This window comes from Bos javanicus, chromosome 13 (genome assembly GCF_032452875.1).
Source record: "Bos javanicus breed banteng chromosome 13, ARS-OSU_banteng_1.0, whole genome shotgun sequence".
Classification (NCBI taxonomy): domain Eukaryota; kingdom Metazoa; phylum Chordata; class Mammalia; order Artiodactyla; family Bovidae; genus Bos; species Bos javanicus.
The window spans coordinates 15,253,785-15,264,761 of NC_083880.1; the positions used below are offsets into that span (position 1 = coordinate 15,253,785).

At 40.4% G+C, this 10,977-nt stretch overlaps 1 long non-coding RNA gene across 1 annotated transcript; it reads right to left on the reverse strand.

The window, feature by feature from the left end:
• Window positions 1–7,185: 7,185 nt before the first annotated feature.
• On the reverse strand, window positions 7,186–10,712 carry LOC133258830 (uncharacterized). The gene is made up of 4 exons (XR_009740170.1): window positions 10,504–10,712; window positions 8,704–8,904; window positions 8,147–8,260; window positions 7,186–7,728 (listed from the first exon to the last, which is right to left on the reverse strand). It is a non-coding gene; the product is annotated as an uncharacterized LOC133258830 (long non-coding RNA).
• Window positions 10,713–10,977: the final 265 nt, after the last annotated feature.

Here is a 10,977-nt window from a genome sequence, read left to right on the forward strand (position 1 = left end):
TTTCCTGAGCTCCACGCAGTCAATTCATTGGGTTGTTTTTATTAATATTCTTTTATAGTAGGTAAGATCGTCATTCTTATTTTTTAATAAGAATCCTAAAACTTCAAGGATGGGACCTGGGTCGCAAAAAGAATTCATGGTTAGTTTGTTTTAGCTCCTAAATTTGCATGTCGTCCCCAGTCACATGCTGTTGTTGCCCCTTGGGTAGGGTAGCTGATGAGTGTTTGTACAAAACTTAAGTAGTAACATTCAGTCCAGTTCAGATCAGATCAGATCAGTCGCTCAGTCATGTCCGACTCTTTGCGACACCATGAATTTACAGATTCCCAAATAAAATCAGTCAGCTTATATCCAGTGCAGAGGTAAGGGAGGCACTTCCCTGGCAGTCCAGTGGTTAAGACTTCACGTTTCCAGCTGCAGGGGGCGTGAGTTCAATTCCTGGTCAAAGAACTAGGATTCTGCTTGCTGCACACAGTAGTTAAAAATAAATAAGTAAGAGAAGCTAATGCTCAACATTTGATGAAAACCAAAAGGACAAATGTGAATTACCCGAAAATCTCTACCGGAGACTAATAATGGAAAGAAAGAATGCAATAATGATTTTTTTTTTAATGGAGATTTGGCTGTTTGGGGAGGGAAAAAGTTGACTTTAAAATACATACATATAAAGGGGGGAAAAGTTAGACTTCTGCATCCAAGTATACTTATTCTACAATAAAGGAGAAACAAACATTTTTCCTCTGGAGCTATCTCTAGCTCAACAATATCTCCTGTCACAAAAATGAAGTTTTGAAATTTTTATCTAGATAATTTGCAGATTCAGTGTGACTAGGATGCTGAGCGCCAAAGAATTGATGCTTTTGAACTGTGGTGTTGGAGAAGACTGTTGACAGTCCCTTGGACTGCAAGGAGATCCAACCAGTCCATTCTGAAGGAGATCAGCCCTGGGATTTCTTTGGAAGGAATGATGCTGACGCTGAAACTCCAGTACTTTGGCCACCTCATGCGAAGAGCTGACTCATTGGAAAAGACTCTGATGCTGGGAGGGATTGGGGGCAAGAGGAGAAGGGGACAACAGAGGATGAGATGGCTGGATGACATCACTGACTCGATGGATGTGAGTCTTAGTGAACTCTGGGAGTTGGTGATGGACAGGGAGGCCTGGCATGCTGCGATTCATGGGGCCGCAAAGAGTCGGACACAACTAAGTGACTGATCTGATCTGATCTGATCTGAGGATGCTGTTGACTGTTGACTTTTCAACACAAGGTAAAATTTTCAAGATTTCATGTACAAAAATTCCACTGGTTAGTAGAACTAAATATGTTTCCTGAATCACTGACAGATGAAAAAACAAGTGGAGGCAGGATAGAAAAACTCTTTCTTTAATTTTCATTTCTTATTCAAGTCTTCATGAAGTGAAAAGAGTCTTCATAGTTGTTAACTATTTTCATAATTTTAAAATGTGTTATAAATCATCCATTATCTCTTAGGATATTACTGTTCTCTAATGTATACATGTAATATTATATATTAGGACTTTCTATATTTGACTGGGGTTTGCCTGGTGGCTTAGATGATAAAAGAATATGCTTGCAATGCAGAAGACCCAGATTCAATCCCTGAGACGGGAGAATCCCCCATGGAAAAGGGAATGGCTATCCACTCCAGTATTGTTGTCTGGAGAATCCCATGGACAGAGGAGACTAGCAGGTTTCAATGTAGTCCATGGGATCACAAAGAGTCAGACACGACTGAGTGACAAACACACACATATTTGACTATGGCATTGATTATAAATATCTTTACAGATTGTTCTTCAGCCTCTAATTTTGTTTACCTAAAAAGACTGTGATCATTAGAATCTTAATTATTTCAATGTCATGCAGTCAGAACTATCTTTTCCAAAGTGAACGTCCCCATAACGTTTAAGGGTGGAAAGCTCTCTCCTATTTCAGCTTTCCTTAATTAGCCACAGCAACTTCTTGGATTTTTGAGAGAAGATTCATGGAAAGCTCCAAAAGTAAATCCTAGATCTGTCGTTAGACCTAACACAGACTTCACACTTTCAGTGTCTAGGTGAAACACAGAAAAAGACACTTTCATTTATCATTTATCTTTGATGATTAAAAGCTACTCAGACATCATTCCTGAAACTAATATAATGTTTTATATATGTGTGTGTATATATATATATATATATATATAAATTATACATCAATTTAAAAAATACTTCTCAGACACAACACACACACTGTATCGCTTAAAGGGGCTCGAGAGGAAAAGTGCTGGTGTCTCATCACTAGGCTGCACCATTTTGCCTTTCCACTCACCTCTGGAAGATTATCTTGGGGAAAGGTGCTCTACTTGATATAAAAGAATCCTCCCAAATGGCTTTCTAAATTTAAATTCAGAAGCCCTCAAGTCAAACTGAATCCCATGAAATTGATCCCCTAACCTACAATTTTCAAATAGGAGTCTCCCGAGGGGAGGGATCACAAAACCTTTTCAACCCTATACTCTGACTCAGGAACTTCTTGGGTGACCTTATACCTACATTCCCCTTGCCCTGAAGGAACCTGAGGGCTTCAATCCCCTCTCTTATTTGGCCTCCAAAGTCATTATTTTGATCCTGACTCATCCCCCAGTTATGCTGTCAAAGGTTCCTCACTTGCCGAATTACTTCATGTTCCCAAGGAGCCATGTGAAGACACCTCAACACATCTCTTCCAAAATGACTCCTCCTTGGCCTATGACCTCACCAGTCCCCCAAAGAAAAGCAGAAGCAAGGCCCATCAGAACTTCACTGGAGGTCCTCCAAGGAAAGTGAAAAATGAAGAAGATGGAAGATTCACGAAGGAAGGTTTCTTCCCCTTGGAGAAACTCAACACAAAACAACATATGAACAGGGCTGAATATGGGGGTGTTTGATAAATTCCTTATTGAATTTCCAAATGTGAGAAATATCTTGCCCTTCCCACCTGGGCAAATACCAGCCACGTCAGAGCATCATTGTCCCCTGAACTGAAACGTGCTATTTGCTAGAGAAACCTGTAGTGGAAGCTGAGAGGAACATTTTACATAGATTTGAAGGAAGATCCAGCTATTAGAGGCACTAAAAGCAGAATCAAGAGAGTTGTTCACCCACGGAGGGGACAGAGGGAGTTCATCAAAATAGCGTCTGACCCGTGGACGGCACACACCACAGACTTACAGTTTGAGTAAAACAGTGTTGGACAGGAAGAGAGACAGCATTACAAAGAAAGGAAAGAGAGGGAGAGGGAGTGAAGGAAGGGTGGCAAAGAGCATGAGAAGGAGGGGCAAGGGGGTGTGGAAGAGAAGGATGGAGGGAAGGAAAGAAGGGACAAACCAATGAACAAATGAAAGAAAGAAGAGAGAATATTCTGCAAGCAATTTTTTTTCCAGCTAAGTAGAAACTGACCCTAGATTCATAAATCTGATTTTCCTCCTTCAAAGGAATACCTAGGTGGAGAACCCATATATTTTATTTCTGGGGTCCTTTATTTTATCAATAAATCCCCTGCAAATGACAAAATGCAGATCTATGGCTTACATTTGTTAGCTATATGATAAAAAAAAAAGAAAAAATCAATTGGTTTCTATTAACCTCTCAAAGTTTTCTCCTTTCAATAATCAGAAACAAATGTGGTCCCACTATCCCTGCAAGCCAATGGTCTGTGCTTATTTTATGATCTTCCACTTAAATTAAATATTAGGTACCTGGGCAGTGGAGTGCTGGTAAGGAAAGCAGCTCGCTCTGAGACTGACTCTGCTGATGCCATTTCTCAGTAACTACATCAGGAAGGGCCTTAGAGAAGACAACACATCAAATACCTTGCCAAGAAAAGTTTTCTTCTTCATCCATTTATTTCTAGCAGTGCAGCTGGGAAATCAAATGACTTAGTAAGTAGACTGTTGGACCGTAAGGCAGAAGCAAAATAAAGAAATAAAAGCACTGGAGTGGCTGTTTTGTTAAGATCCCATGGTATTACATAAGGGAACAGAATGTGGGCCATTCCTGGTCTTCTGGGATTGGGTATCATTTTGCCCTTAGACATGCCATTTTTGGGCTTCCCTGGTGGCTCAGTGGTAAAGAATCCACCTACCAATGCAGAAAACATGGATTCAATCCCCAGGTTGTCAAAGATGCCCTGGAGAAGGAAATGGCAACCCACTCCAGTATTCTTGCCTGCAAAATCCCATGAACAGAAGAGCCTGGTGGGCTACAGTCCATGGGGTCGCAAAAGCATTGGACATGACTTGGTGACTAAAAGAGCAAAGCATACCATTTACCACTATTTTCAAGGTGTGGAACAAAGTCCCAATAATGTTCTTTTGATCTTCACACATAAAGCTGTTTTGAATCTCAGCAGATATGACTCTAGTTCTTGGATTGAACAAAACTCCATTTTATTTCGCCACTTAATAGAGGAGAGTGGAAGCAGGTTAATTACCTTGGCACATATTTTACAGTGGAAGCTCAGTACAGGGTATGGTGCAAGGTGTAATATCTCAAGAGCCACCTGAACAAAGCAGTTCGTGAGCTTTTGAAGTCAAATGAACACTCCTAAGAAATCCACACTAACAAAACCAAAAAAAGCACTTCAGTAGTTTTGACTCCAAATAAAAGAAGTTTATTTTGATAAATGAACAAAATAATTTGGAAGTTTGTAGTAGAGGAAGGAAGTAAATGAATGCCAGATTCTGAGAATTGCCTATTTGTCTCTTCGTATTATTAAGTATCGATTTTAACTTTTAAACCTTCCCTTATATGGTGGAAGAGGCCTTGTTTACATTAAAGTTCCCCTTTTTCCTTACTTTCTGGCTAGTTAACTAGAGAAAAGAATTATTAGAAGTAGTTCAATTTGAAAATTTATAAAGATATAGACAGAGGGTTTGTCTATGAATTAATGGTAGGCTGGCGTTTAGAAACGGCATGGATATAAACTTTTTAGCTTGAATGGTTAACAGTTTGTGTTAGGAAAATGTCTTCTGGTAGTTCAATAATTTTTTTAGCATAAGCATACTTAAGCAAATGTATCTTTAAATTATTAAAGAAAAATTCAAGAAACGTTGAGTACCATCGTGTATTCCAATCGTTAACCATCTAGATACATCCTAAATCTATATAGAATGTTTCTAAATTTTTCAAGCATATAGTGCTTATTAGGAATGAAATTTAAATCATCTGTACATGCAGTTGGCTTTCTAATTTTACAGATCAAAAAAAAAAAAAATGATGGGGTCAAGGGACAGGGTGAAGATCAAAGGTGAGTCTGTGGAAGAAAAGGGGTCAAAGAGTTTATCCAGAGATCCAGACTCAGAGCATTGCGTCAGTTCTTATTGAGGCTTCGTGGCTCACAAATTTTAAAAAGAGTATTTTCTTATATAATAATAGTCATTCTGAAGTGAGAAGACAGAATTAGAAGTCCTACCTCATATTATTATTATGAACTAATTAAGTTGTTAATTGGGCTAAGTGATATTGTGGGGAATGGGGTAATTTTCTTCAGTGCAACCTAGCTCATTATAAATGGATGGTTCCAGAACACCTTAAGTATCTGCTCCCTCACACAAACTCATTATTGTGAAAATGGTCTTGATGATTTAAAACAGCTGGCCTGGCTCCCCCATCCACCCCACCGGCTTCTCAGGTTAGTCACCATGTTCTCAAGTGAAGGAGATGCCAGCTACTGCTCCCACTGAAAAGGCAGAGACCACAGCCAACCCCATGTGGGAGCCCCCTTGGGTTCTCTGCCTTGCACATCATTAAGCAAATTGTCAGCTACGTTTTAATTACAGCACTTTTATGACTGCTGGTGATGTAAGAGACACAGTGGCACACCTTGTTTTTTCTCCAAGCTTGGCTGTGTTTGTAGGGCTGGCAGTTGGGGCCAAAGCATTTTTCATCTTGCACAAACCGAGCTAATTTATGTGGGAACCCAGACCCTCTCAGTGTTGTTTGTACTGTGTCAATTTGCAGTGTCTAATGAGCTCTTTTTAAATGATGGAAAAACCCTCCTTGGGTGCATGACTGAATACGCTTTTAAACCCTGCCACAGAAAACAAAGATGCTCAACCAGAAAAGGAACCAGACTTACCTTCCCCTCATTTACTACCTCACCCAAGAGAGCGACGCTCAGACATCACCATAGTGCGAACACACTCCAGATGGACAGTGGCTTCTGGCTTGTCCTGTCTTTGGTGGAGAGGATCCCCATTAACTAATCCGGTTAAGAGTGGTAGAGGTCTAAAGGAATCTGTTGTCTTCTTGTTAATAAAGATGCCATGTGCCCAGTGGATTATGTAAGCCAACATTCTGGAAATACTGTGAGTGGCTCTTGTTGATATGCATAACCAATTAGGATATCTTTGATGACCTGATGAACTTTGGCTGCAAGATGCAAAAGCCAAACTCTTTAGTCAGTGTTGCCCTAATGTCTTACAAGGCAGGAACCCGCTGTCTCTAAGGACAGAGAGAGGCCAGCAAGGCCTAGTCCAGGAAAATCTCTGGAAACAAAATGGGGCTCAGGTTACTAGAAATCAAGCAATAGTATGGTGGGAATAAGTAGATAAAGCTTTAACAATAATAATATTATGTGCTAGACCCTATGTTAGGGGATTAAAACCTGTTTGGGATTTTTTTTTTTTTATGGCTTTTTATTGAAATTCAAGACACAAATCCCACATGTTGCTTTCTTTTTGGAGTCATTATTAGAATAGGTATATTATAATATTCTGAATTTAAAACCTGTGTTTATCTAAGAATTTCCTCTAAACTTTTTTTATTTGACTTTATCTTATTGATTGTGCCTTTATTTTATTTTTTATTTTAATTTTCTATTGTTGTGTAATTATGAACAATGTGAAAACACTTAGTTTCAAGTGTACAGCAAAGTGATTCAGCTGTATATATACATGTATCTATTCTTTTCTACCGAGGTCAAAATTACACATGGGTTCTAAGTTCATGCCAACATTTTCATTTCAGTGGTCACCTATTACTTTTTAAAATTATATCAATATTGACAGGCCTCTCAAAAAGCTTTTAAAATGTGGCTCGAAATAAAGGCAATGTGGTTTCCCAGAGTAAAAACTCAGTAAAGGAATATGATAACTTGGCTTGTGTGATTGGCTCTTGTAATAATTGTGTTACTCCAGAAAATGTGGCGTTACTTGATTTATTGCATCAATGGGTTGATGATCTTTTTGTTCCTCTCCTCCTCCCCCGCTACCCTTGTTACTCACACAATGTAAGCACACGAAGGCTATTCAAAGTATACTTGTGATAATGAATCAAACATATCCAGCTTCATCCTTTTACATGAGAAGAGAAATTAATACACTTGGATGCTCAAAAACTTGCCTCACAAGATGTGGGACCGAGACACTTCTCCAACTCAGGAAGACTGGAATTCAATGGAGGCTAAAACTTAACGGCAACATTCCTAAGTTGATCTTCTTTTAATTTTAACTTCCTTTATACTGGGACCTCAAGATGCAGTATTTTCACTACAAGACCATGATTGGCATGCAGAGGATCAAGCAATGCATGGCCCCGAGTGATTCAAGGCTGCATACAGACCCCAAAGTCTTGATTTCATACAGGAAGTAAAAATCACCAAACTGCAGCCGTTGACAAAGGACATTTTTCTATGTCACTTTTCCAGGTATCCAAGAAACTGAAGTTCTTCCTCTTCACAAAATCTTTTTATGATGCAAAAGACAAGAAAAGGACAAAGAAGGTCATTTAGAGGAGTGTAAAACTAGGAAAACCACCACCAATGCAATGGCTTCCTAAGCTAAACACAAAACACACGGTGTTGAAAGTATTTTAATTATTTTTTTAAAGTACACAACCTGCTGGCTTGCCCCAGCATACTGAAAGGGTTTACATATTAATGCTTTTTCTAGGAAACAACAAAAAAAAAGACTTGTTTTCAAATATGATTCATCTGAGTCATCTTGAGCAATTCCCCCCACCCCCAATCTGATGTCAGGGAAAACTACTAGAAAATTCTGTAGCAATAAACCCTTCAAACAAGAGTCAAGGAGAAGGAGATAGGCAGAATATTTCCTAGCATTCTAAGAAGGTAGCATTTCTCATGCAACTTAGGATGTTTACCTGTTCTCAGCATCTTGTGAAAATTTTATTTGGCTCGATTTGATGGAGATGACTTTTATCTTTTTCGTGTTATATTTTACGTCATCAATAGGTCAAGGATGAAACATAGAAATGCTGACAGGGAGACACAGAAAAACAGAATTACTAACGCGAGTATCAGAAAGGTCTTGAGCACTTTCCAGCCTGGACTTGCTCAACTCAAGGGGTAAACTTCAGATAAGCATCTCAGCTCTCGGGTGTTTAACTGAATCCAACCTTCCAACCTTTTTGAGGTTTGCCGGTGACTGGTAATTATAATGTCATTTAACAAAAGTATCTGCATTAAACCAGTGATGTTACATTAATGGTTAAGTTCACATCCATTAAAAAATGTGCATCTGCGGCATTCATTGGGGTCTCTAAGATGTGTGGACAGGGATGGAAACTTACGTAGGACTGTAGCCATAAATCAATGTCTAAATACTACCTGTCAGGTTTTAAAGTTATGCTAATACAAGACGTTTTACTTCTCTCCAGTGTATAGAGGTCAGAGGAGAAGGGACAGATAGGTAACTTACATGGAAACATTGAGGAAAACCCCGAAGAGTAAGGTATCAACACACGAATCTTGAAGAAAGTGATTATATCTAAGTCGGAACTTTAATCATCCTTCTCTAAGGTAAACACTGAATTCTTGGGTTTCCAGAAGCGGCAACAGAAAAGCTGAGGATTCATCCGTAGAATCTAAACGCTTTCTTCAAAGTGTCTTTCATTTTTGACTAAAGCATTTGTAGGGGTAGAAAGTAATTTGTCAATTTTCTCACTCACAAGCTTCAGAAGTGAATAAAGAGCCCCTAACGGATGGAGAAGACCCTTGAGAGTCCCTTGGACAGCAAGGAGATCAAACTAGTCAATCCTAAAGGAAATCAACCCTGAATATTCATTGGAAGGACTCATGCTGAAGCTCCAATACCTTGACCACCTAACGTGAAGAGCCAACTCCTGATGCTGGGAAAGACAGAAGGCAGTAGGAAAAAGGGGTGACAAAGGATGAGATGGAATCACTGAATCAATGGACATGAGTTTGAGCAAACTCTGAGAGATAGTGAAGGACAAGGAAGCCTGGCGTGCTGCAGTCCATGGGGTTGCAATGAGTCATGTTAGACTGAGCAACTGAGCACACGTTGCATAAAATGGGACCTGGGATAAAGGCCTTGTGATCCAAAAGTGAGCAAAGGCTTTCAGGACCCAAGACAGCAGAGTCTGAGCCTGAAGAGAAAAAACACACACAGTGAAGATCAGAATTCAAGCCAAAGTCAAAAATAAAAAGCCACACTAAGAAAGGTCATGTAGAAACACGGGCAACAGGGGAGTCTGGTTCTCTGATCTTTGTAAGAAGAGCTGACAATAGCCTCAGTAGATGCCCTCCTCCAAGATTAAAGACCAGATCTCACTCAAGGAAGGATCCTCTTACCCAGGGTCCAGCATCTACCACTGACATCCAGGTCTCATCAACCCAACCCTGACTTTGTCTCTACAGTCCAAGGCTAAAAAGAGTCTCTAATGGTATTTGACGGAGAAGGCAATGGCACCCCACTCCAGTACTCTGCCTGGAAAATCCCATGGACAGAGGAGCCTGGTAGGCTGCAGTCCATGCTAAGGGTCGGACACGACTGAGCGACTTCACTTTCACTTTTCACTTTCATGCATTGGAGAAGAAAATGGCAACCCACTCCAGTGTTCTTGCCTGGAGAATCCCAGGGACGGGGGAGCCTGGTGGGCTGCCGTCTATGGGGTCGCACAGAGTCGGACACGACTGAAGTGACTTAGCAGTAGCAATGGTATTTGAAAGCTTGGAGTTTGTCTTTACAAAAGCTAGCAAGTCTGTATAACAAAACCTCTGTGATCCTAGTCTTCCTAAAGCCAAGTTCTGGCCATCTCTCTGGCTCATCAAAGCTTTTCAGGGTCTCCCTCTGCCTACCAAACCCAGGCCCCATTACCTGTGAGCTAACCACCATCTCTGACCTCTGCCAGACATGAATTCTACTTTCTAGCTAAACCCAAATGCTTGCTCTACTCACTATGCAGCAGCTCCGTGATGTCTGAATCTCGAGCCATTGCTTCTACCTTGAATGTCCTTGCCCCCTTCTTTCACAGCCCTGTGCCTTCATCTTCCAAATCCTACCTGTGCCCCAAGACTTCCTCAGATAGTACATCTCAGATAAAGCCTTCCTAGATTCCGTATCTCCATCTAAACTCCATTTCATAGGCCATATTTATTTTTACAAACACCATCTGCTGATTTGCTCCAGCCAACTGAAGGGTGTTTGAAAACTCTAGGGAAACTCTTGCTTTCGAATAAGATTGATTTGAATCACCTTCCTTGTTCTCCCAGATGGCCTCCTCCGATCGACCCAATTTTTTTCGTCTTTGTCCTTTTCCTCTTTATATCCTTCATTGACTTATTGATAGCTAACTGGTTGCCAGCTCAGTTTCAAACAGTGGCTGACTTTGGTTCTATTTTATTTTTTACTTGGGGATGCCAAAACTGTGACGAGGAGATGTTGCATATTACAAAATGCAGACCTTCAAAGAATCCCACCAAGAGTGACATTTAACCAATGACCTGCTGTTGTTCCTTGTTCGTTCACTAGGGTTGTGTCCGACTCTTTGTGACCTCATGGATTGCAGCATGCCAGGCTTCCCTGTCCTCCACTACCTGCTGGAGTTTGCTCAAATTCATGTCCACTGAGTTGGTGATGCCATCCAACCATTGTATACTCTGCTATCCCCTACTCCTTTTACCTTCAATCTTCCCCAGCATTAAGGTCTTTTCCAAAGAGCAGGCTCTT